The 27,267-nt window shown below is 42.4% G+C and overlaps 2 long non-coding RNA genes across 2 annotated transcripts; one reads left to right on the top strand and one right to left on the bottom strand.

The window, feature by feature from the left end:
* The first annotated feature begins 786 nt into the window (after positions 1 to 786).
* LOC106006094 lies at positions 787 to 27,242 on the top strand. Its single transcript, XR_006609117.1, has 5 exons — positions 787 to 1,043; positions 18,502 to 18,621; positions 20,600 to 20,748; positions 21,447 to 21,728; positions 26,569 to 27,242. It is a non-coding gene; the product is annotated as an uncharacterized LOC106006094 (long non-coding RNA).
* LOC106006095 lies at positions 8,440 to 21,449 on the bottom strand. The gene is made up of 4 exons (XR_001179972.2): positions 21,280 to 21,449; positions 9,315 to 9,449; positions 9,004 to 9,087; positions 8,440 to 8,528 (listed from the first exon to the last, which is right to left on the bottom strand). It is a non-coding gene; the product is annotated as an uncharacterized LOC106006095 (long non-coding RNA).
* Positions 27,243 to 27,267: the final 25 nt, after the last annotated feature.

Genomic DNA, 27,267 nt, shown 5'->3' with positions numbered 1-27,267 from the left:
TCTCCCCTTCTGATTTCCTCCAATTCTCTTTTCCTTTTCTTCTCCTAATGCCCTCCATGTTATTCCTTATGCTCCACAACTACGTGAAGCCGTATGATAATTGACTCTCTCTGCTTGACTTATTTCACTCAGCATAATCTCCTCCAGTCCCATCCATGTTGATACAAAAGTTTGGTATTCATCCTTTCTGATGGAGGCATAATATTCCATTGTATACATGGATCATATCTTCTCCTTCTCCTTCTCCTTCTCCTCCTCCTCCTCCTCCTCCTCCTCCTTCTTCTTCTTCTTCTTCTTCTTCTTTTTTAAGATTTTATTTATTTGACAGAGAGAGCGAGATCACAACTAAGCAGAGAGAGAGGAGGAAGGCTTTCTGCTGAGCAGAGAGCCCGATGTAGGGCTTGATTCCAGGATCCTGAGATCATGACCTGAGCCGAAAGCAGAGGTTTAACCCACTCAGCCACCCAGATGCCCCTGGACTATATCTTCTTTACCATTCGTCTGTTGAAGGGTATCTTGGCTCTTTCCACAGTTTGGCGATTGTGGCCATTGCTGCTATGAACACTGTGGTACATATAGCCCTTCTTTTCACTACATCTGTATCTTTGGGGTAAATACCCAGTAGTGCAATTGCAGGGTCATAGAGTAGCTCTATTTTTAATTTCTTAAGGAATCTCCACACTTTTTCCAAAGTGGCCAACCAACTTGCATTCCCACCAAGAGTGTGAGAGGGTTCCCCTCTTTCCACATCCTCCCCAACACTTGTTGTTTACTCTCTTGTTGATGTTGACCTAGTGACTGGTGTAAGGTAGTATCTCAATGTGATTTTAATTTGAATCTCCCTGATGGCTAATGATGATTGCCACTACTTAACAGCCCACGGGAGAAGAATGAGGCACCAACAAGTCAGCTGTAAAAGAGAGGGAGCAGGGGACAACAGCTGGAAGGACCATCTCCCCGAACAACTCCTCAGTCCTGTATTTATTAGATACAAGATAACAACCAACAAAGGAGAAGAACGCTATACATTAGTCAAAGGTCTGGTAAGTAAATAAGAAGGAATGTGTGTCATACCTTGATCACAAGTCCTATAGGTAAACAAGAAGAGTAAGCTGTGTCTGGTCAAGCAGCATGGAATTTGTTCAGCAAGCGTATTTAAATAGATTACCTTAACAGCAGGCTTTCTCTGAGGTAGGGGAGACAACGAAAAGGGGAAGCTGGCAGTGTTCCATCCTGAGCGGCCGGGTGTTCCCAGCTGCTGGGCTTCAATGACATAGATCATCCTCTCCCACAGAGGCCTGCTGCTGGTATAGGTTTTTCTCAAGGTCACCTTTCAGCATGACCAGTACAACTTCTCATTAGTTAAAGTTGTATTTTTTTTTTTTTAAGATTTTATTTATCTATCTGACAGAGAGAGATCACAAGTAAGCAGAGACGCAGGCAGAGAGAGGAAGGGAAGCAGGTTCCCCACCGAGCAGAGAGCCCGATGCGGGACTCGATCCCAGGACCCTGAGATCCCAACCCGAGCCAAAGGCAGCAGCCTAACCCACTGAGCCACCCAGACGCCCATATGTCTGATAGCCATTTCTATGTCTTCTTTGAAGAAGTGTCTGTTCCTGTCTTCTGCCCATTTTTTGACGTGATAATCTGGAAAAACATATTGTTTTTGGCTGTTGTTAAGAGATTCGAAGTTGTGCCATTTCTTTGGATTAGATGAGAATAAATATTTTTTGTAGTTTGAGCAGTTAAAGGTAATTATGTAGAGAGAGATACAGGCTCAGATTAGCTCACATTTCTACATGAGCTTCCTGACTCTTGTCTTCAGGAAATCACCAAATCACGTGGCTTTGGATACATTGTTGTTAGTTCTTTTGAAATCAAACAACACTCATGTTAATGTATCTATAAACAGTTGGAAATAGAAATACTTCATTCCACATGTGGTTATGAACCATATGGACTACATGTAGGCTGAGAATATAATACATGAAGGTCTCTATTTCTTCCTCCTACTTTGTAAAATGGTGAGGAATTCAATGGGATCACAAGAAACATGAAATGAAAGCTTAAAGAACTTTCATTCATTCATTTAGCAAGGAGTTTTTCCTTTTCCACCAAAAGTATTTAAAATCTGCACAAAAGTCTATAGCCGTCTTTAGCTGCAACACCTCTAGTGTTAGAAGTATGGATTCCTACAAAAGCACTCAGAGTAAGTAAGGCATGCAAAATGATGACCCAGGTGGCAAGACTAGACATAAAGAGCCTGAGACCATCCAACGTGACTTTGAGGAAACAACTCTCTGTTTAGTGTCCTCAGCAAATGAAGGACGGGCTGATAACTTGAGAGCCTCCTTCTCACTCCACGACTCAATGAATGACAACAGAAATCACTGTCCATAGTTATCCCAGAACAACAGGGGAGGCTGGTGCTCTGGGTCCTCCCAGGGGCATGAACTTTTCTAAAATTCTCTCTTGCTTTTAGCTGCTTTGAATGTATAGCATTTATCACTGTATAATATTTGAGTGCTTTGAAAGTTGCTAGGCAACTTTGAGTGAACGCAAGGCCTATTTATTTATTAAAAGACTGTATCTCTTCAGAATGTCAAACACAATCCATGGTTAAGCTTCTAAGTTCAAGTTTCCACTTTGAACTTCTTTTAGAGACAAATGGGGGAAATCAAGAAGCAGATAGAAGGAAAACAACACATGATTAAAAATTAGCCAAGGCAAGCCTGCACAGATATTTATCCATCTCTTGAATTTTATGCAGTTAAGTTACCTTTAGGAAATTATGGTAAATCTGCTGTCTTCAAGACCAGGGAATGGTTGGTCCTTCACGAGTTTTTAACATGTTCCCTTGATGCTTTCATCATCAATATCCAGAACCATAAAGCCAGTGAGATGTGGGAACACAACAGAACAAAATAACATCTAACACGTATTTCCAACTTTTGCCAGGTACTTTCCTAAGCTTTTTACATGTATTAACCCATTTAATCTTCACAGCAATTCTCAGGTAAGTACTGTTACTATTCTTGCTTCATGGATGAGGAGATCAAGGCACAGAGAGGGTAAGTGACAGGGCTGGGATTCAAACTGATATAGTCCACTTTTATGGCTTATGCTTTGTGTCCACAATAATCTAGCCATCTCCTAACAGGACTATTGATTTGTCGTATTCACAGTGATGGGCACCAGAAGCTAGTAACCAAGAGTTTTCATTCAGCATTTAGTCCAAGCACTGGTGGGCCGGAGGCAGGCAGGGCCACATTTATCCCTTAGGCCCCCGAGGCCAGGGCCCAAGGCCCACAATACTTTAAGGGGCCCAAGAAAAGTTTTAAATTTCTTTCCAAATCAGAAGAAAAAAAAAAGAATACTAATCTAGCCTGGTTCCTATTTGTCTTTATACTGGCATAGCCATAGCTGATGTATTTTTCAATGTGCCTGGGAATATCCTACGGTGGGCCTGGACAAGGGGTAGAGTTGAGGTAGATGCGCTGTGGCCAAAGCTGCTGCTCAGAAACCCTCTGGAGGCTCCTTGTGTGGGCCCTTCCTCTCCTGTGCAGGCTGGTGCCCAGGCAAGTTGTTGCAGAGCCTACCTTTAGCAGAGTTGCTCTACTCACGCTCAGACCTTCAGATTCTCTTGAAGCACTGCCCTTCACTCCTGCCTTTGTGACCAGGTGGCTGCGGGCTCTACCCTCACTTCTCCCATGCACTGAACTGAGACACGCGTGCTGATGCGTTTCACTGCTGGCCTGTGGGTGCGTTTGGTCTGGTCTGTACAGTGTTGCATCGAACCAGAGTTAGTGGTCAATGTCAAAAAGTTGGGGGAGGGGACTTCACATAAAGATGTGGCTTCTTGGCTTCTTTGGAAAGGTCGGAAGGCTTGGTAGCAGTGGCCCACACTGCACAGCTCTGCGCAGCTGGAGTTCACTGCAGGTGTTTGCTTCAGTCCCCTCTTAGCCCTGCCAGGCCCGATAAGCCAGGAAATTTCAACCTTTGCCCTCACATATACGTGACAGCTTCAAGAATTAGCTTTCCTCAAAAGTCCTACAGGTTCACAGAGAAGGAAGAAAGCTGCAAATTAGCCAATAATAAAGGGATTCCAGGCTTTAGCTGGTGGGAAGACTGGGAGGGTCCTGGAGCCTCTGCCTCCCATGTCAGGTAAGGCCTCTACCTACTGTCACTATGAGCCAGTCTCCCCCCCAACCTTCCCATGGATGGTGTAAACACAGAGACAGGCTCTCCAGGAATAAAGGGAAGAGGAAAGGCAAAGTTAATGATTTGCCACCCAACCCCTCCCATCTACCTACACACCCACCCTTCCCTTCCAGTGCCTCATCTTGCTGAAATCAGGTGAAATATGATTTGAGTACAGAATTCTTGCATCTCTTATTTTTAACTTAATTATGATTATTATGAGTTTGCAAGATAGGACTTCAAAGACCCTGGCAGGTGCTAACTTCAAAGACCACACATAAAATATTGTCCAGGCAGTTCAGTTCCGTTGGGCAATGCTTGGCAAGGCCATCAGGCACTCAAAGGTGAAATGATTTCTACTTGAGTTTCTTGTTGGAAACCTTGCTACTTAACAATGAGATTTTAGAGGCACCTGGGTGGCTCTGTGGGTTAAGCCTCTGCCTCTGGCTCAGCTCATGATCTCAGGGTAAGATTTTATTTATGTATTTGAGAGAGAGTGAAGGTGAGAGAGATCACGTAGGGAGAGGGAGAAGGAGACTTTCCACTGAGCAGGGAGCCTGATGCAGGACTCGATTGTGGGATCATGATCTGAGCCAAAGGCAGTCGCTTAACCGACAGAACCATCCAGGCACTCCTAAACTTTGCCTAAGTTTTTATTTGCCACGTTAACTTTCTGTGTGGGAAAAAATATTGCCGTTGTCCAGCCTTTCACATTGGTATTGAGGACTGAAGGAATTATCTTCTCACTGTTATAAAGCTCTTCAGCCCTGTTAGCATTATCTACTAGAAGTCCAGATAGGTGTGTACAGTTTTTAGATTTGGTTCGGTCACATTGATAGCATTTCCCTAGAGAATTTATAGTTACATATACTCAGTGCTTAACATAAATATGGGAGCTATCTGATTACTTACCTAGTTGCTGAACATAGGGGATGAAAAAAATAAAATTTTTGTGATCATGCTGCGAAGCTCCCCTTCCTTCATATTATGAGGAAGATGACCTTGCCTTGAATGGCCCCTTTTGGCAGCAGAAAAAGGATGGCTTCATTGATACAATTTGATCATTTTGTTTTTCTTACCCATTTCAGGGCCCCCAAACCCATAACTTTTTCTTTGCTAGTATTTATTGTCCACATATAAAATATGGCATATATATATATATATATATATATGTATATATATATATATATATATATATATATATGGCATTCAAATGATGTAAAGAATGTAGAAGACATGGTTCACACCCTCAATGAACTTAGACTAATGTGGAGGGGGGCTAGGTCTAGAGAATAAAGTTATGGGCCTTATATATTGCTGTATAGTAAGTGGTAAGTTGGAGATATATTTATGACTTAGTGTGCCAGCTGTTCAAGAGAGGAGGAGATCTTTTTTGGGATGGGTTACTCAGAATAGGCTAAAGTGGTCATAGGCTGGGCTTCAAGGCTTGAGAGTGAAGACCAAGGGTATATGGCATGATGAGTGGTGGTCACTAGAGTTGAGAAGATGGGAACAGAGAGATACAGGAAGATGAAGCTCAGGGCAGACTGAGGCAGGAATGGAGGTGGGGTGTGTTAAGGAGCTGCTGCTTTATCCTATAGGTAACGTTAAGCTATTTTTATGCAAGGGAGGAAGAGACAGGATGAAAGCAAAGCTCTAGGAAGACTAATCTAGCTTAGAGTAAAGTGATTAGAGCAATAGAAGCTGCTGCAGGAGTTTGGAAGGCCAGTTAGCATGCTCTTCAGTAATCCAGGCATAAAGTGAATGGAGCCTGAATTTGGGTGAGAGATCAGAGAGAAGCAGCAGGAGGGTGATTTCAGAGAATCACCCTTTAGAAAAGATAACCAAATACAGGAAAGGGTGGGAGGAGCAAAAGACACCTGTAGTTCCCAAAGAGCCATTTCTGCCCATTGTCCCCCCTGCTCACTTTCTCCAGCCACACACATGTCCTTGCTGTTCCCTGAATAAGGCCAGCAAAATCCCACATAAGGCCTTTCCATTGCCAGTTTCTCCAACCCGAACCTTCTCCTCCAGGTTATCTACCTGCTTGCTCCCTCACTTTCAGTCCCTATCTTGCCGCTCCACACATTTATTTTACCTTTGTAGTTTAGAAAATTGGTATTTTCAGCCAATACATAAAACATGACAATATTACTCTCCCGCAAAGTTCCTGTAGGTTCACAGAGATTCCTAAAATGTACCTGTGTTAGAAAGGCCTTCTCTGACTACTCCGTTCCTCCCTTTCCCCTTACTCTATTTAATTTTTCTTACTATGTTTCCTCATCTAATAATATGTTATGTGTTTAGCCATTTGTTTGGTTACTTTCTATTTGTTTGCTTGTTTGTTAGTAAAATGTGAGGGCAGATAGACAAGGACTATCCCTCATTTTTACCTCTGCCCTTCACACAGTGCCCTGGCCTGTAATTAAGTTCTCAATAAAGATTTGTTAATTAAATCAATGAACTAGAAATCTAGTTCATAAAAGAGGGTTATTTGAGGAGATGAAGAAAAGGAAGATGATGTGTTAGCTTTAAGCATGGATCAGCTTAGTAGGAAAAACACTTTAGATGGTGATTGGTGGGATTTCATGGCTCGGGACCCAGCTTGGCACTCTGTAGGTTTACTTTCTTTCTAAGGATCAGAGCCACATTTTCCTGCAGAGTGCCTCTGTCTGGGTAGCTATCTCGGTGTTTTCCACCTCACTGTAGGAATCCAGTTTCCCTCCACGTGACTAACTTCTTCCCCTGGAAGAGAGGGGGTAGAGAACAGCTTTGGAATAGGGGGATTTACTCAGAAGGTGTTGAGTCTCCAGGAGGACATCCTAGAAACCGTATTTTGTCCCTTGTGTGTCCATCAAATAAATGTCTGATGCTTCCTAGAAACTCGAAATCTGTTTATTGGGATGATCTACTACAAACTTTTTGAAATATATTTGATGTAACCCATAATAATCCAAATGAGACCCAAAACAAAACAAGGCACACCTGTAGCTCATTTGTTTCTACTGTTTCAATTGCTCCAATTCCCACTTTTGCCAGGAGCAGATTAGGATCACCTGCCAAACTGACTTATGATTTAATGAAGCATCTCATGTACATTCATTTGGTTCTCCAAAATAATCCCGTGAAGAAAACACACTTCTCCTTTTCAAATGCAGTTCAGTCTTTTCTTAATACAAAACACTTTCTAACATTACTACTGACTCTATTGAAATGGATGAACACATTATAAAGCACTTTATCTTTATTGCTGCTGAAAGTGATCCATAAAGAGCATGATTGCCAGCTGCGTATCCCAGGCACATGATTTCATTACTGGGCCCTTATGGAGCCATCAGTCCCATAGATGGTCCTCTCTGCTTGACAGACCAGCCATTGAATTCTAAACTTGACTTAATCTCAAGTGCCATCTTCAGGTCACCAGAGATCACCCCAGCCTGAATCCAGTAGATGCTACCAGAAACCTGGGGTGCCTGGACTGTTCTTAGAGTCTGCTCAAGAAGCCTGTCACGCTTTTGATAACCCAAAGTCACAGCTTCTGATCAAAGGGTCCCTCTTGGGTGAAGCTGACCTACGTGTCCGTGGACTGTCCATAAACATTCTTAACAGGTGGCAACCCTAATTTTAATTCTCTAGCCATGTTCATGTCCAGAGTGAGGGCCAGCCACCATTCAGAAGTGGGGTGGTAAGGAGCTTAATACTGTTCTGGCATTTGTGTGTGGGCTGGGGGTGATCCAGTTTCTCTGGGTATCTTTAAATATCACTTAACCTCCCAACCAGAGATTAGTCTCAACTAGGAGGAGTGTGGGTGGTTAAAAAAATTCTCTTGTCAGCACGAAAATATACATCAGCTTCACAACTGGCTATGAATTTCTGTGGAATCCCAGGAATTTAGAGGTAACCATGTCCAGATCTCTCACTTCACAGATGAGGGATGAGAACTCCCGTTTATCAAGACCTCTTGAGTACCTAGCGCAGTTTCAGTTGGCTGAGGAGGAAACTGATGATACCTTTGTCTGAGCACACACACAGAACATCGCAGTCCGGAAGGAAAAGAGTTTTGATTAAAGAACAGAGGATGAAAAGAGGAGCAGCCACCGGGCAGGACAGAGGTGACTAGGTTTGCTGGAAGGTGGAGGGAGGGTGACAGAAAGAGGGAGGTTGCCTAGGATACAGTAAACACATTTCTGTACCTCAGCGGAAGATACTAGAAGTACAATGCCTGAGCCAATTCCAGGGCTGCCTTTGCCGCAATACTCCAGGTTGCTAATGTCTACTTTCAAGGTAAGTTTGTTTGATTGGAAGCTGTAGAAGTGTGTTCCAGAAGGCTACAAGGAGTGAAAATGTTTTATTATTATCATTAATTATTACTATAATGATGATAACAGTCACCACATCTCAAAAGATACGTGCTAACAACTGCCATGGGCATAATGTATCTTATATAAATTAATTTTTACAGCAACCTTGGAGGCTGGTATTCTTCTCCTTATTTTAGAGATGACATTTTTTGGCCAGGTTGTCACAGCAAATGGCAGATCTGGGATTTGAATCCAGGTTGTCTGGCTCCAAATTTAAGTGACGGAATTTCAAACGTGTAATCTCTACTCAAAACAAATAGATTCAATGTCCTCATCCCCCCATTTTTATGCTAATTCAGTGCAGAGTCCAGTAGCACTGAGCATAACAGCTTTGGAAGAAACCACTAGCAATGAGATAAGCTGCCCCTTCGCTTATTCTGAATTCATGGACTCAAATACCTTCTTTGTGCTTGTCAGCCTTTCAAATTCCTGGTATACTCACCCTTGATTCCAGATGTCCAGCCACAATTTATGAGCTCTAATTAAATAGGATCCCTTCTCCTTATTGTATCCTTCAGACAGAGTCCTATCACACAAAACAAAACAAAAACACTTCTCTTTGATCTAATTTTGGCATTCTTGCTCTTATTAGTTAAAAACTCGTCCTCTTTAAAATAGGATACAGAGTGCCTTTAAAAGTCCACCAAGAAGAAACATCGAGTTGGGCAATACTGGGGTAAAGAAACAAATCTTGGGAATTGGCAAAAAGAGGAGGAAAGAGGAATGCCAAAAAACTTGGCAGGCAGGTTTTACCTGTGTGAGGGCATGTGCTCATCTGAAATTGGGGAAATCATCCAGATTCATTCCTGTGACTTATGTGACAATGGGCATTCTTCGAAAGAGGAGTAAGCCATATAACTTCGGCAGGAATTCCTCGTCAGAGAGAGCCTGTGAGGAAAGAGAGCAGGCTGCTTTTGGGGTTTGTGGATGCACTGGGCAAAAAGAGCTGGCTGTGAGTGGAGGTGTGCGGGGACAGGGATCTTTGGGCCACAGAGGGGAGAGGAAGCACAGAGGAAACATCCAGGACTTTATCAACGTTGTTGTGCTGCCAAGGGCTGCCTTGGAGGCCAGTTCACTGTAGCTCCAGGTTTGCCAAATTTCGAGAGACGAGAGCTCACTCCTCCTCTTCCTTTCACTTAGCAAATTAAGGAAATGCAAGTCACCACCATGGCCCCTAGGAAAGGTCCAGCTGTCCTTCAAGGGCAGATCCTCTTAGCCCTGGAGGATCACGACTCTGCACTTCTCACGGAACAGGTCGTGTGTTTGCTTATGTGTATCTATTTATTTATATATCTTCTTTATCACTCCTCATTTCCTGGAGAAAACCTGGCTGTCTTAGTATGTAACTGGAAAGTATATGAGGGGGAGAATGTGGCTGTTGATAGTCATCTACGACCTAGAACATATTACTAAGTTCATTTGGATTTTTGTTTCTTTGTGCATAGTGAATCTCATAGGTAAATACAGAAATAGAATACCCTTCATTGAGCAACGTCACATCACCCTTGTATCTAGATGGAAGTCTTTCTTTCACCTTATGGCTCATTCTCTCGTCTCTCGTTATGAACAACCTTTTCTAACAGAACTTTCAAAGAATCTCCCAAAAGGGAGATAATGAATGAAAAAAAGAACTTTTCCACTATGAAGTTCCATTCAAACACAAAAGTCCTTACAAATGCTTACGTTGGGGAAAGAGATATCCAAATCCCCATGTTGCATTTGGAGTCTGTTTTCTGTTTGTTCTGTTCTCAGTAGGGAGAACAGCTCATTACTGTCCTGGGCAAGAGCCTTTTATATACTTGAAAACCACTGCTGGCGAACCCTGTAACCCTCTCGCCTCTGAGCGGAATTACCTTGGTTCCTTTCACCTTCCCTGATCTTTATTTCTCAGACCTCTCACCTCTTCGGTGGCTTTCTGTGAATCAACTCCAGTTTCTCACTCTCCTGCATTAACTGCAGACCTGAGAAAGGGTCTGCCCGGGTTCGCGTGGCCAGGGAGATGGGAACGGAGGCGGGCAGGGCCAGCCGAATTTGTTAGTGGACAACCACCATGGAAAATGGGGGGAGCAGTAGGCAGTCTTTACGTAAGTTAGAAATCAAACTTTCCCCTGCCATGTCGTCTTCATTTCATAGTTCTCCAAACAATGGCACAAACAGATATCAGGGAAGCATTTCTTTGCTATTGGCCCAGTTCTTCCACCGGCATCCAGAACACTGCCTTGTTAAATGTTTTGTCCTCATAGGCTAGACATACATTTTAACTAGTTACTGGCAACTTCAAATGAAGAGTTCTCACCTACATATGACCTAGATTTTCAGCTTCTTTCAAATTCTGAAGTGAGGGGATATGAGGTTTCTATGTCAGGCCTGGGATCGTGTGTTAGAGCTGAGTGGCAGTGGTCCCAGATAAGTGGGGGAACTGCCTCCAGTTTCCCTAAATCCTATCTGGCCTGTTGTTATGGATGGAATTGTGTCTCCCTAAATTCCTATTTTGAAGCTCTAACCCCAATGTGACTATATGCAGAGACAGGGCCGTTAAGAAAGCAGTTAGGATGGGTACCTGGGTGGCTCAGTAGGTTAAGTGTCTGCTTTCAGCTCAGGTCATACATGATCCCAGAGTCCCGGAATCAAGCCCCAGGTCGGGCTCTCTGCTCAGCAGGGAGTCTGCTTCTGCTTCTCCCTCACCGTCTCTCCTCTTTCTCAAATAAATAAAATCTTTTTTAAAAAAGCAAGCAAGCAAGCAAGCAAGCAGTTAGGACCCATGTCCTTAGCGGAAGGGACACCAGAGAGCTCTCTCTCTCTCTCTCACTCTCACCATGTGTCTACAGAAGAAAAGGAAAGACACCGACACAGGGAGAAGGCGGCAGATGTCCGTAAACCCAAAGAGAGCTCGCACTGGAAACCAGTCCTGATGGGAACTCCATCTTGGACTCCCAGCCCCTAGAACTGTAAGAAAGGAAGTTTCTGTTGTTTAAGTCCTCCATCTGTGGTGTTCTGTTACAGAAGCCCAAGGAGACTGATACTCGCATGTATTTCCCTTTGTGCCTAGCTTCTGCCGGCATTTGAAGTTGAGATCCCCGCTCTCTGTGAGAAAATATCCAGTTCTGATATTTTGTCTACGGGTAGAGAAAGTTAAAATGGAGAGATAATGTGTAAGACAGTACATAACCCAAGAGATGTACAAACTGATACCAAGGACAGAATTGTCAATGGCTGGGATGGAGGGGGAGAATAGAGAAGTCTCCACTGTGGGGAGACAGCACGTCAGAAGGCTTTTGAGAGATTAGGGGGATTTCAGCAAATGGTGACGGCACAGAGTTAGCAGCACAGGGGAACAGCCATGAGAGTGGAGGATATATCACTAGATTTGACTACAGCTCAGGGTCCACTGCAGGTGGGGGAGGTGTGGTAGGAAATAAGGCCAGAAAAGGAGGGGAGAGTGAGATCATGAGCCCTGAAAGCCATGCCAGAGGGTTTGATTCAACTTTGGAATGAATGAGGTGTACCTGAGGGAATGGAGGAAGGAACTGAGTGGATGAAAGGCATGGTTTAATTAATTAATTCAGAAAATATTTATTGGAAACATCCAAAGTGCCAGGTACTGTAAATGTAGTTGTGGACAAGACAGAACTAAGTCTCTGCCCTCAGGGAGCTGACAGAAATAAGCAATCAGATATATAACATAATGTCATAATGCTGTAAGAAAAATAAAGCAGTGTAAGGAGAAGTAAGAGGTAGAGTGTAACATGGGAGGTAGTTGCTTTGGATGCCCATGGTCAGGGAAAGCATGATATTTGGGCAAAACCCTGAATGAGGTGACTTGAATCATGTGGGTATTGGAGAATATAATTCTAGACAGAGAGAACAGTAAGTACAAAGGCCCTTAGGCAGCAGCACAGTTATGTTCCTGGAAAAACATATAGGCCAATCTGGCTGGAGTAAGCAATGAGAAGAATAATGGGTTAAGGCTGTAGGAATCAAGCATCAGCTCTTTTTCTAGGAAGGGAACTCCAGTGCAGTGTGATGGATAGATAGAGGATGAGCACTGGAGCAGGGAGACCCCTAGGAGCCCATAGGAATGAAGAGGACCTACACCAGGGTGGGACAATTGAGTTGGAACTGTAGAGTCATACATAGTCTAGGAGGAGGGCATCTTTTGGACCAGCACACAAATGAAATCCCCAAACAGGGTTGGCCTCGGGAAAGACCAGGCTTTTGGGACAGGATGAGATGGGGTACCTTCCTTCCAATCTCTGGATCAATCGTGTACAATGATAGGTATCAGAGGAGGAGGAAAACCAAAAGTTCTGTATCTGTAACTGTTCCAAAGAAGCGTGAAGACAGAGATAGGGTTCTTCTGTTTCCACAGCTCAGAAGCCTAGGCATTCTCCACGGGGCATCAGGGAGTATGTGGCTGTTTTTCTCCTATAAAGTACAACACTATCATTAACACTATAGACTTCTGGCAAACGTGGTTTGGCCTAGCCCTAGAATGAAATGACTTTTTTTAATACAGGAAGGAAAATAAAAAGAGTTGAAAGGCAATACAGAGGGAGGGGTTGAGGCAGGCCAGAATGTGGGTTGGCTGGCAAAGCGGTAGTTTCTCTTTGGCTTTTTTTGTTTTTAATCTTTTCCTTCTTTTATTTATTTATTTATTTATTTGGCTTTTGTGAGGAGAAGGTAAATAGTCCTCTGAGAACCATATAAAGCTCTGCTTCCGGATTGCAGTGGCCAGGGAGCGTGGTCATCACCTTTGGCATTCTTCTCTAATTTTTTACCCTTGGTGCTTTTCCTTTTCCTTGCTTGGCTGGGAGAATTATGAGCTCCTTAGGAAAGAATGCTGTACTTTCTCTGTTGGCCCTGCTGTGGGGCAAACGTTCAAAAAATGTTAACTGTAAATATCTGTGGTAAGAGCGCCCTCCTCTGGTATACCCTATTTGTCTTCAGCTGCCATTTCCCTGACAATACTGCGTTTTAGGCTTAATTATCTTTTTCACAAAATTGGCAGAGGAAAAAAGCAAAAGGTGTTATTGGGGATAAATCAATTTCAACCAATGTTTCTAGAACTTTCTTCCACAGTCCTAATTCTTAATTGACCATGGTCTATGAATCATCTGACCCAATTCTTTGGAATTTATACTTAGCCTTTTATTAATTTGGAAAAAAGGTTAAAATGGCAGCAAATCAAAGCATTGAAGAGGTGTTGATACAATTCATTTGATCGCTTTTCTGCCTCTGTTCCTTTTATTTACCGAGGGACAAGCATTCTCCAAGGACCTTCGGGATCCTAAATGAGTAAGATACCGTCCTTGCCTTTGCTGAGTTTGGTGGTGGGAAAGATGGATGAATAAACACAAAATTACAATATAATTTGGCCACCAGATGGCCAAAAACTGAGGTGTGAAGAATAAAGTGAGTGGTCACAGGGGGATATGAATTAATTTCTTTGATTATTCAAACCCAAAGGTGAAAAAAAATGAATGAAAAAAAATGAACTTATTTCTCCTGACAATCACATTTCTCTGTGAACTAGACCTCAAAATTCTATAAACAAATCATGAGAGGCTTAATATATTTTCTATGTTACTAATCTCACAAAGAGATTCTGGATCTGGAAGGAATATATCCATACATGCTCAGTCTTCTCTTAACTATTTCTTCTATGTTCAACAAAAAAATTTTCCTTTTATAATTTGAACATTTGGAGACACTCTACATCTCTAGCTTCAACAAATTACATATTGCTTTTAATTGCAGAATACCAGTGTACAATGAAAAAGGTTGCATGTGGGTTTTTATAGGAAGCATAGTTTCGATAGAAACTCTTTTCCTCCATATAAACGGTGAGTTATATTTACTGAGACCCTTCAAAATTCATTCTTTACAGAGGAGAGGCTTGCCCCCTTCCTGATCTTCTGTGACATTTATCTATTGGTTCTAACCCACGATCTTATATATATGGAGCTCTCAATGTTACCAAGGTCCCAATGACCTTTACCCTTTTCTTTTGTTTTATTTGGAAAATGTATTAATTTAGTTTTCTTAGTTTTTTCTATGCCCCAAATCTTCTGCACAAGAAAAGCTTTAATTAAAACTGGGAGAAAGAGTTGGATGATGGGTAGAAAGAAAGAGAATATATTGGTGAATTACATTAGTCCTCCATATCTATCTCTTGGCTATGAAAGCAAATGAAATGTAATAGTGATATGATGATAATGGTGACAGGAAAATCATTACGGTGATATGAAACATAATGGTGATATTTTGGGCTATACTTCTCACCAGGCATGGATGGAGTCATTTGTTATTTTATTTCTATTTATTTTGCTATTTAAAATATTTATTTGTAACCACTTCATATTCTTTTTTGTATTTGCAGAACCTTGGTCATCTTTTTCATTTCTTTCTCAATATTGGCTGTAACTTTCAGTTGTGTACTAAAGAAAATGTTTCTATCCCTTAAAGGTGAACTGATGATCTTCCTTTCTCATAGGACAGTGAACTCTAGGACTCTTGTTTTGGGTCCCTTCGCTTCTGTCGCTCATCCGGCACTCTGCCCCAAAATATCTTCTAAACTCAAGAATCCCTAAGAGGCTCTTAGAGAAGTTGCCACAATGTCTTTAGGTGATACCTTGAGAAACACTGATTTCTGGCATCATCTTGGTGATTTAAAATAAAAACCTCAAGTGGCCTTGGAGGAATACAGAAGCTCTATGGACCTTTGAACCTGCTTGGTCCTCAGCCTGTCTCGCTGATCCACTATGGCTGGAGGCACAAGGGCTGGGCATATACATGCATGGTGGGCAACCGAGACTTTTAGTTCTGTTTACCTTTTTTTTTTTTGGTGGGTGCAGAGGTGCTAAGTCAAAAATAGAAGTGAAACACAATACTCAGAATGGCAGTGAGAAATAAACAGAGGTGAGGGAAGCAAGACAGAGGGACAGGGTGAAGGGCACTTGAGCTCCATTGGCTCTATCCCTCATGGGCTGTGTGTCCTGGAGTCAGCCATGGATGTGCTCGGGGCCACATCTTCCCTACTCGAAAGTGATCAGTGCTCCTTATAGGAGGTTCAGGGAGGATGAGGAAGAAGACAGGGGTTGAAATACATGGGGCTTAGGATTCTCATCCCTGTTTCAATATGAGCAGTTCTGTTTTATTCTATTTTATGTATTTGGTTTTATCATAATATCTTATGTGAAGAAAGCAAAAGGTATTTTTTGAAGATTTTATTTATTTGAGAGAGAGAGAGTGAGCATGAGCAGGCATGAGCAGGGTGGAGGGGCCAAGGGAGAGGAAAAAGCAGACTCTATGCTGAGGGGGAGCCCTATGTGAGGCTCCATCCCAGGACCCTGAGATCATGACCTGAGCCCAAGGCAGCTACTGAACCGAAAGAACTGCCCAGGTGCCCCAAGAAAGCAAAAGATCTTCAATCCACCAAAAAGCCTGAGGCTGCCAAAGGCCACTACAGAAAGCTTAGGCATCAAGCCAGTCCAAAGGCAGCTAAACAGAGGGGTATCCTGGTGGCAGCCTTTAATTTCAGGACGAAGCCACACCTGTGCCTATACCGTCTTCCAGGGTTTTCAGTTATGTGAGTCAATAAATTCCACTCTGCTTTTGGTTTAAGCCATTTAGAGTTGAGTTTTTTGGGGCACCTGAGTGGCTCAGTGGGTTAAAGCCTCTGCCTTCTGCTCAGGTCATGATCCCAGGGTCCTGGGATCCAGCCCCGCATTGGACCCTCTGCTCAGCAGGGAGCCTGCTACCCCCACCCCCACTTTCTCTCTCTGCCTGCCTCTCTGCCTACTTGTGATCTCTGTCAAATAAGTAAATAAAATCCTAAAAAAAAAAAAAAAGAATTGAGTTTTTCTGTCACTTGCAACCAGAAGAATCTAATTGGATCAGACAGTGTTTAAAAGAGAGTCAACAAATGTTTATTGAAATGTCATAGAGTATGAAATCATAAATGCTCGAGATACAACTCAAAGAACTACTTCTGTCAGCAAAAACCTTAACTTTAATACACTGTCCTCTGTGTATGGAAACCAGTCTTGATTTACTATCAATAGGACATCTCCTTTGACTGTTTACTTAACTAGTGATAAAAAAAACTCTTACTCAGGAAGCAATTAAGTGGATAGTTTGGTCTCTCTAACATGTTTAGATCAACTGAACTCACGTGGAGGTAGATAAATCTACCAAATGTGAAACCAATAAAAGCAGGTAATTGCAAAATTACAAAGCACATTGAAGGAACAGGGCTAAAATCACTCTCCCACACTGCTTTGTGAGAGTATACATTGTACAACTTTTAAGGGTAATTTGACAATATTACCAAAAGCCTTAGAACTGTGGTCCCACTTAAATTTGGTGATCATCCTTGTGGAAATTTATCCTAAGGAACTAACTGTGGATATACACAAAATCTTAGATACAGAGAGATGTCCATTACTGCACTGATTACAAAAGCATGCACACACACACACACACACACACACACACACACACACAGGCTTAAATGCATGGAGGAAATCATTCTAGTGTGGAGCAGTATGGGACTAGCTAGCTATGTATGGCTTATCTGCACAATGGAACCCCATTAATCTCATTTAAAATAACACAGGAATACTGTCACAAAGTACTCTTGCTGATATATTATTAGGTAAAATAGATTTTCAAACAGTATGTAGAGTATACTCCTATATTTGTAAAAAAAATCTGTGTAGATATATAATGGATATTAATTTGGCCAAAGAAATTACATAGTCCTGTGTTCAGTAAAGTAAAAAAATGGCTCTGCTAGTGGCTGGATCATGATGTTGCCAAGTGGAAGTTAACAATGTTTAAAGAATATAAACAATACTGTACTAGGCCATTCTGACCATGTTTGGAACAAGATAAAGAAAAAGCCACTCTACAACCTAAAATATCTTTTCTAACACTGATGACTGCTACTTTCTTTTTAAACTGATGACGACTCTCCCCCACTTGAGTTTTTTCCTTTTAAGGTGAAAATTAAGATAGTTATCACCAAATTTCCTTTCTTTTTGACAGAACCCAGTCCAGATTTGATCCCCGTTGCCCTAATGTCTCCTTAAACATATCCAGAAAGAGCCCAAATGCCCTAAAAAACCCTCTCAATTCCCTTTTTGGGGTCTCCAGCCAAAGGGCTTTAACCATGCTAAAGGAGATAAACTGGGCCCCACCCACTCACCAGAAGAGGCTGGAAATTCCATCTCAGCTGAGTTTTACATGGTATACAGCAAAGAGAGGGGCTACAACTGTTCAGGTCTCTGTGGGAGCCATCGAGGTGCTTATTGCCCTTTTTCTAAGATATCAGCTTCATTTCTTCCACCAAGCTGGGTACAAAGATCTTACATTGTAGGATAAGGCCAAAAATCTGGGGTTCAGTCCCCCTTCTGAGAAGCCAAGTCACTACTTGAAGGCTGTCTGGGGTGCAGTGGGACATAGGTCTTCCCCTTTTGAAGAACCCACTACCACTGGCCTCCTCCCTAATGAGCCTCCTGTCCCAGTTCAGACCTCCTCCACTCAGCACCAGCCTCCGTCCTGAAGGGGTAAGCCTTTGCCTTCTAGTGCCAGCTAGCTTCCATTTCCAGCTCTGCAACTGAAATGTATCAAGTGCTGGGTTCGAAATAAAGGAGGCCAAAAGAAGCACCCCTTGTTCTTTTCTAGTACTGAGTTCAGCACACATCAATCTGTGAATAATCCTGGCACACATTCTAGGAAAGGTTCGGAATATATATATCCTCAAGGGTCAAAAGTAAGTGTCTTATCTTTGCATTATGGACGTTTAAAAATGTTTATGTAGATTACCTTTTCCTTCTTTTTTTTTTTTCCATTTTATTTTATTTCTTTTCAGTGTTCCAAAATTCATTGTTTTACCTTTTCTTTCTAATTTTTCTTCTATGAACATCTGTTTTCACAGTAAAAAACCAAAAATACGTCATTTAACTAATGAAAGGGTAAAACAAGAAGGAAGAAAAGGGCCTGCTGCTGTGAAGGTACAAGAGTATCAGTCCAGCACAAGAACAAGACAGCCCTGGAGGTTGGTATTCCCCGGCATTCTGAAGTCAAGGCATCAACCTTTTGGCTCTGAATTGTACTTGTGGGAATACTTTAAGTAGCTTTTTAGTCCTCTGTTTATCAGCAAATACAAGGTAGCCCTATGGAGGTAGTAGAGGTTATTGGGAGTTCCCAACTGGGGAGAATGGCTTTTAGAGGGGAAATGTAATGATGGGTTCTACCCCTGGTTTTATATTAGAATGACTGATCCCTGGCCCCCACTTCCAGTGATTTGGTTGGTTATGGATTAAAGGGAAGAGAGGATGGGTAAAGAATGGAACCATACAAACTCCCCTATTCGTAACTGTCCTCAGGGCCCTCTTTGTAAGGAAAAGTGGGACCAGAGATTCTTTCCATCAGCGTTTTCTCAGGTAGGGTAGGTGTACCCCATTGGTACACAAACTATGCATATTGCTGCAGGAAAAAACATTTTAAAATAATTTTTAATGATGCATATTTATTATATTGTGCACTATACATCAAAGTCATGATTTTATGGTCATGTTAAAAGTTAAAAAAAGGAAAATCATTTATGCAAAAACGCAAGCCAATAGCTACAGACAGATTAGTCGTAGAGTAGGTGGTTCATGGATATGGCCAAAATCAAGATAGTGTGCATGTCTTTAGACTGGGAAATACTGACAAAAGTTGCTTTCCTAGATTTTTCTGAATGTTGTGAGCTTTGGGCAGTGGTTCAGAGCAGTGCATCCTAACATTGGACTGAAAATATGTGAGGCTGGCTGAGAGTTTTGGAAAAACTCTTCTACCGGAAGATTTTAGTTCAGGAGTTCTGGGATGGGGCCCAGGACTGTTTGTTTTCATGAAGGTTACCTGATGGTGCTGGGTGAAGCCACTTGGGAACCTTGAAGAAGGGAGCAATACATCTTTGGGCCTGGAAGAGCAGTAGTTCTTCAAGAGAACTGAAGTTATTTTAAGTATTTGCTGGTTGCAAAGCCTATTCACTACCATTGACTGTCATCAGCATGGCTTTGTAAACTTTTAATTTTTAAACTGTGCCTTTGGGTCTCAGCGTTGAGAGCGTGTGTGAAAATTAAAATACACACAAGTGAGCACACTATACCCCTGCCAAAAACACATTTTAATCTGATTTAACCAATTAAACAAACAGGAGTGAATTATGCCATTAGGCTCAACGGGGCTTCTAGAGCAAACCAACTGCGTGGTGCAGACCAGGCATGGGAGTCATAAAGTGTGTGCTTTAAGTGGAAAGGAGACCCTGGAGTGGGAGCTGTTCCATGGCAAATTGATGTTTACTCAGTGAGTTTCAGAGGAATCATTGTGAGGCGCCGGGGATGGAGGTGCTGGGTGGGAGCACTCTGGGATGGAAACCCTGCACAGGGGCCCGTGGGAGTCCCATGAGAAGGCGACCGAGAGGAGTGCAGAAGAGAAAGGTTAAAAACTGGAGAGCTGCAATCAGGCCAGGAGGGGATGAAGGACTAAGAGAAAGCAGAGAGCACTGGAAGGGCACAGAGATGTCACTGAAGGGCTGGTAAAGTCCTCCTCCGGAAAAGCTGCAAATAGTTGTGGAGCTCTGGGGAGAGGCAAACTATGATACCAGAAGCCATTTAGGAAGTAGAATGAATTCTTATATGAAATCATTAAATGCAAATACACCTCGGCGCCTGGGTGGCTCAGTCCGTTAAGTGTCTGACTCTTGAATGATTTTGGCTCAGGTTCTGATTAGGGTTGTTAGATCAAACCTCACATCAGCTCTATGCTCAGTGGGGTGTCTGTTTGGGATTCTCTTTCTCCCTCGGCCCCATCTCCCTGCTTACATGCGCGTGATCTCTAAATTAAAAAAAAAAAAAAAGAACTTAAAGAGCAAATACACATCTATGTCATTACAGCAAGTGAATATCTTGGATATCTTGTAGCAGTCTTTAGTACAATGGCTCTGTTTTATGGTTCAACTGGTGTTAAGTCATGTGTTCTGATTTTAGGGTGAGAAAAAATGAGATAGAAGCCCAAGATGACATCCAGATGGCCCTGCTCCAGTTTTAGTTGGGAAGTATGAATTGCAGAAGCTCCTGGATTGCGTTTGAGAGTGGATTCCTGGACCCCAAGCCAAGGGCCAATTGCCAGAGGCCAGGTCACTCAGCAGGGTTTCCAGACGGTTTTTTCGTTTTTTTTTTTTTTTTTTTTTTTTTTTTTTTTACCTGCTCACAGGTGCCTAGTCAAATTCAAATTGTTCTCATTGTGTAGTGGAAAATTTTCATACCATGCTAAAAAAAACTTGGGACAAAGATTTTTTTTTTTTTTTTTACTGTCGCCTTTATCAGTTTCTTCATTCATACTTTTAAAACTAGTTCAAGGCTTTTAGTCCCCTTTTGCCGTATTTCTTACAGAGCCTGATGTTACAGGATTTGGGGTGCAATTTTCAAAGACATTGGCGTTAGGACTCCTTGGAGATATTGTGGAATAACTTTATAAACTAAATTAATTCAACTCTTCCGGATGGGGTAGGGTGGGGAAGAGATAGAAAACAGAGCTTAGCAAAGTTTTTCCACTAGGTGTCACTCTTGACCCAATTAAACCCCCTGGCGGTGTTTCTAAATAGGAGTGTATCTGTAAAACATTTATTTCCTTGGTTACGTAAATATGAATAACAAAATGTCCCCACCTGTGTGTTCTGAAGTCCTTCCCTGATGATCATAAAAGACAACCACACATCTGCTCTCTGGAGGATTAATTCCTATCACTGCCACTTCTGTTGTAATACCTCTTTGGCGTGGTGCAGGCTGGCCGCGAGAGTCGGAAACTCAGTTCACCGATTGTTTTATGTCACAGGACCCAGCCCCTTCGGGGACCACACTGGAATCTCCTCTGATTAGAGCTACTGCCACATTTCCCGCTTGCTGCTCCCAGAAGTGCTGTCTGCGGCTCTCCCCACCAGAGGCACCTTCACCGCCGCACCTGTCCTCCACCTCTCCACGCGCTCCTGCCAGCCGCTTCCACCTTCCTGGGTGAGCTGGACTCCGGAAGGGCAAAGAGAAGTTCAGCGACTCTCAACCCCGGGAGGTCGGCTCTTCACCGCGCCCACACTGGGGCAGTGCTGCCAAAATCGCTGTGGTAATACTGAATTTCGGAATACAGAATTATTTCGATTGGCTATGAGTATTGGCCAAATTTGATTCATTTCTCATTTGCACTGCCTTCAGAGATAGAAATGGACGTACAATTTAGAGTTTACATAGAAGCAACGATCTGATTCAGAGAAGACTGTCTGGGGTTCTAATAAAAATATATTTTATTCTTATTAAAAATTTTTATTCTTCAAAATATAAGATCACCTTCAGAGAAGAAATGATGCACTAGTAACTAATATTTATATAACACTTTCTGGTTCAGGAAGTTGTCTCAAATCCATCACCTGGTGGTAGTTTCTGCATAACCTTGGGAAACAGGTATTATTACTACTGTGTATCTGATTGGGCCTACAGTTGTGACGTCCTATGCTTGTCAAACTGGAATTTTAATCTAGACCAACTGATGCCAAAAGCTATGAAGTACCTACCTTATACCATGTTCTTAACCAAGGTGTACATCAAAATGTCCTGGTGATTTCAATGTACTCCCAGACCCATGCTGGACATTCTTTCAGAATTCCCCGATATTGGGTTCACTCACTAACAAAACACAAAGTAGGCATATAATATTACATCAGGTAAAGAGGATATTTTGGGAAGAAAAACAAAGCTCACTGGGGAAGTAGAAAGTAATAGGGGTATTAATTTAGGAAGAGTCCATTGGGGAAGGCCAAATTTTCTGAGGTGGGGACATCTGAACTCAGGTCTGAATGAAGTGGGGCAGTGAAGTTTACAGATGTAGGTGAGAAGGATGTTCTAGCAGAGGGAATAGCAGGTTCAAAGGCCCTGAGGCAGGAGTGTGCTTGACATGTGGATCAAGAGGAAGGTGACCAGTGTGGCTAGGGTGGAGTTAATGAGGGCAGAGTGCTAGGAGATGCATTGGGAGACAGCGTGTAGCCAGATGCTAGGCCTTCAACTGGTACTGCATGACTTTTAAAAACAGGTGCATGGGGCGCCTGGGTGGCTCAGTGGGTTAAGCCGCTGCCTTCAGCTCAGGTCATGATCTCAGGGTCCTGGGATCAGAGTCCCACATCAGGCTCTCTGCTCAGCGGGGAGCCTGCTTCCTCCCCTCTCTCTCTGCCTGCCTCTCTTCCTACCTGTGATCTCTCTCTGTCAAATAAATAAATAAAATCTTTCAAAAAAAATAATTTAAAAACAGGTGCAAGCACAAGTTTTCAATCTTCAAATGGTCTTTTCTTCTTTTACCTTGCCAAGCAATGAAAAGGAAAAACAAGGAAGGTAAAAGCAGAGCTAAAATACAGCCCTGATGAGCTGCCACTATTGCAATCACCATGAAGCTTCAGTTCAGGGTTGTTAGAGAGACCAAGAAGACTGAAAACGGTTAGTGGTGAATGAGTAGCTGCTAATTTGATAATCACCGTGAATCCGAGTGAAACAGATTTGTTCGCCTCACTGTCTACAATTTACTTTTATTTGTGATTGAATTGTAATTTCCATTTAAAATCATTATAAGGAAACAATACTTTCCCATCACGCTCACTTAAGTGCCATCCTAGAGTTTTTAGTTTTGCTTTAACATTAAATCTGGTCATGCTGTCTCTCATTCCCACAATCACGGCTTTCTCTTAAGTAGATGCTCTTCTTTTCCTTGTTGTGTTTATCACATGGCGGCAAACTACACATGCCTGGAGAAACAAGGATCACGTCTCGCTTCTAAGTACAGATTGATTATTTAGAAATTTTCTCTCAAGTGTGTTAAATATCTCCCATAATTTTGGAAGGAAAATATTTTGTGGATATCATTTAAAAAATACATTTATTAAAGCAGGACTAGAATGCCATATCCACACAGTTTAAATCTATGATAAATATAGTTGCAATAGATACTACTAATATTAATTTATTTTCCCCATGCCCAGATTTATTATTTTAACTACCATCTGGAAAAGAAAATGGTATGCTGTGATTAGTCACTTGCTTAAGCCAGCTGGCAAAGTCGGATGAGAGGGGAGTGGTAGGTGAGAGATGCAGGTAATTTTGCCTGGTATAGCACTCATGAGCCCGGATTCCGAGTGGCTGGCACACACAACACAGGTGAAGAGTAACTTCAGAAAACATGCAACTTTGATGACTTCGGAACATGGCAGTAATGAAGCAGTAAGTGAAAGTGGATGCAAAATGTGATCCTCTATCTATCTACATATGCAGTCCATAACATCTAAAATGATCTTGTCACAATATTGCCAGTGGTATTATTTTAGAGGAATGTGGTTTCTGAGTGATTTTATTTGAGATTTGTTGCATATCCATACTTTATAAGATAAACACATACTTATGTAACAAAGAAAAACATGTGCAATAAAGAACAAACAAATTAGAGAACAAACAGCACTGAAAGATTTTTTTTTTTTTTGAAGTGGTGTTTGTTGCATGGTGTGAAGATCACATCTTGGTTTCCTCTCAGCCTCACTGGTTTTTTTTATAACTCACTAATGAGTTATTGATTCCTACTTAATATTTTTTTTAAGATTTTATTTATTTATTCGATAGAGAGAGATCACAAGTAGGCAGAGAGGCAGGCAGAGAGAGAGAGAGAGAAAGAGAGAGGGGCAGGCTCCCTGCTGAGCAGAGAGCCTGACGCGGGGCTCGATCCCAGGGCTCTGGGATCAAGACCAGACCGGAAGGCAGAGGCTTAAACCCACTGAGCCACCCAGGTGCCCCGATTCCTAGTTATTTTAACTTTGTGTTCCACAATAGAAGACCACAGCTCAATGCCTCTGTAAAATTTTTTTTTTTTTTTTTTTTTTTTTTTTTTTGTTATAGTCACTCTGACTCTATACTGCAGAGGAAGGGATGATTTTGCTATGTGACTGTCAACCATCTTCTGGAGTCAGGCCTCAGGGAGGAGTTCTGGATTCCAGACCGTACTCGCCACTATATCCCTTCTGTCCACTAGAGGTCAGCAGATGACAGGACTCATGGGCTATTAAGGTTAACTTCTGTGTTGACAGATCTCTGGGAGACAAGTGAGAAATGGTCCAGGCGTAGCTGGCTGAGTGTCACAGTGACTCTGTCATTCAGAAAGCCGTATGGTTTATTTGTACTGGTGCAAATTAACAACAGAATGTTTCCCTCTCCTCTGAACTATGGAGATGCAGAAAACTAACTTCTGCTCCATTGTTAGGTATTTCCAAAGATGCCAAGAAACAAATCTACATACTTAGGAAAAGGATTTGCACCAAATAAAGTTTCTTTTTTCTTTAAGACTTGCACACTATAGACTATATACTATACATTATATATTGTACACTCTACACTATATATTGTTGGAGGTTCTGGTTAACTAAATTTGAGGCAGGGCTGATCTAAAGTTGAGGTATGAACAAAGGTGAACTGTTCTTGCCCTTAAGGTATATAGAATACAAAAGCCAGGGAATATGGTGCAGAAACTCTATACAGTTAAGAGGGTTTAAAGGAGTGGTTATGAGTAAAATAATATTAGAGATATGTGTTTGACTCTGAGTCAGGATTTGAAGAAAGTAATGCCTACAGATTAGAGTGCAAACGGGTTGAAAACGGGTGCCTACCAAATCCAGGCTGTGGGAGGTACTTTGAACAACTTAATACTTTAAATTTCTGAAAATCTGAATTTTATTTAGGTGGGCCATGCACTTCTTAGTTCGCTCTACTTCCCACCATTCCCTTCATTGTGCACCTAGCACTTCATGTATTTATGTCCCTTATCTTCCTGGCCCTCAAAGACATTTGTTGTTGCAACCCCATCTTAGAGGAGCTGGGGAGTGGGACACAGGAGGGACGAGGCAGACATCCAGGAGTTGGGGCATGAATATGGGACCAGAATTGGGAACAGGAAGTTGAGAGTGTGTACCCTGGGGTTGGTATATATAGACCGAGTTGACTCAGACTGAGGGACCATATTGGAAAATAGGTTACAAGGAGTTGGGGGTGGTGGTGGTGGTGGTGATTCAAGGAGTAGTTTGGGTCTGGTACTGCTGTAGGAAGCCCTGCAAATGCTTGAGAATCAGAGAATCAGGAAGTCCTAGAAGATACAGGAATCCACTGGTAAAGTACTGGCAACTGTATTTCCTGTTCACTCTGATTGATACACGTTTTCTCTATGGGATTAGATGAGTAGCACTGCTCTGCCAAAAGGAAAGAGCCAACTCTGGGGCCAAACATGATGGACATGTATGGATGTTGCCCTTCACCACCACACCAGACCTCAACACTTACAAGTGTGTCTCCAGAAAGGTTGCAGGCTTGAGAGAACTCAGTTCCATCTAGGACATGGGTTTCTTTTCCTTGGAAGATCTAGGCAGCACAGTGAGGGTCCAAGACACTGGTGGAGTCAGTAGTGCTGGTCCTGCTCCAGACATTGACTTAATGGCTCACTAGGGGCAGAGTAACTTAATGATGGCACATTAGTTTTCTTATCATAATTTAAAGAGATTGCACGAGACAGTTTCAGAGGGGTTGTTCAGCATTAGTTTCTGATGACTGGAGCTCACTTAAGAAAGGCCAAGACCCAGCTCTTATAAATAAATCACATTGTCAACCAAGTACTGTGCTCTGGAGAGGAGTGCTGGTAGCATTGTATTATGGGAGGACATAGTGGTGGAGAGGGCCTAAGAGGGACAGAGTGTGTAAAGTCTAACAAGATTTGACACAGGTTCCAGTTCTAATTCTACCTTTTCCTAACCGAGTGACCATAGGAAAGGCACTGAACTTCTCTTAGTATCAATTTCATTTGCAAAGTGATGACACTGGGATGTGTCTGGCAGGGTTCTTTTGGAACGGAAATGAGAGTGTGTCTGTAAATGACTGGCATATCTTCATTTCAGCCCTCATCCCATGTGGAAGTCATCCCTGTGAACACCAGCACCCCATCTTTATGTGAGCAGGAGCAAAGTCTCAAGGACGCAGCAACCAGAGTTCATCTCCATGAGAAGAACTGCACGGAGCATATGTGCTGACGTTCCTTGATTAACTCAATTAAAACTCTGAATGGTTAATATGCTGTTTTCAGGCAGTTTTGATTGCCACAGCATTTTGTGGTTGCTCTGTCATCAAAAGAACCGAAGGAAGAATTGTGTTCAGAATCCAGAGGCTGTTTTTAGAGGAAGTGGGGAAGGTGCTGACTGCCCCACAGTGGGGATAGGGGGTGGGTCCCGAAGAAGAGCCACGGACCCCGACAGAGCTCTGCTCACCTGCCAGTGAGGCCTGCACTCCAGTGAGGTCCTCACTAGAACCTTGTTGCTTTGACATGGGTCTTGTTCTCCCGAGTCACTGGACTCTCTCCAGCAAAAGCCATGCTTTTCGGCACACCTGAGGGATATGCTGCACTCTTCTCTTTGAGAAAGGCTTGGCAAAGTGCAATTGTTTTGTAGAGAAGAAAGAAAGCAGAATGGGTGGGGAGAAGGAGTATCTCTGGGAGCCTGACGCAAGCCCTCTGCAGGAAATTGGGATATTATAATTTCCTCTAGAAAAATCTCAGTCAGGAATTTATTTTTTAAAAGATTTTATGTATGTATGTATGTGTT

This window comes from Mustela putorius, unplaced genomic scaffold (assembly GCF_011764305.1).
Source record: "Mustela putorius furo isolate JIRA1106 unplaced genomic scaffold, ASM1176430v1.1 tig00003834_pilon_pilon_pilon, whole genome shotgun sequence".
Taxonomy (NCBI): domain Eukaryota; kingdom Metazoa; phylum Chordata; class Mammalia; order Carnivora; family Mustelidae; genus Mustela; species Mustela putorius.
This window is presented reverse-complemented; position numbering and strand designations above follow the sequence as displayed.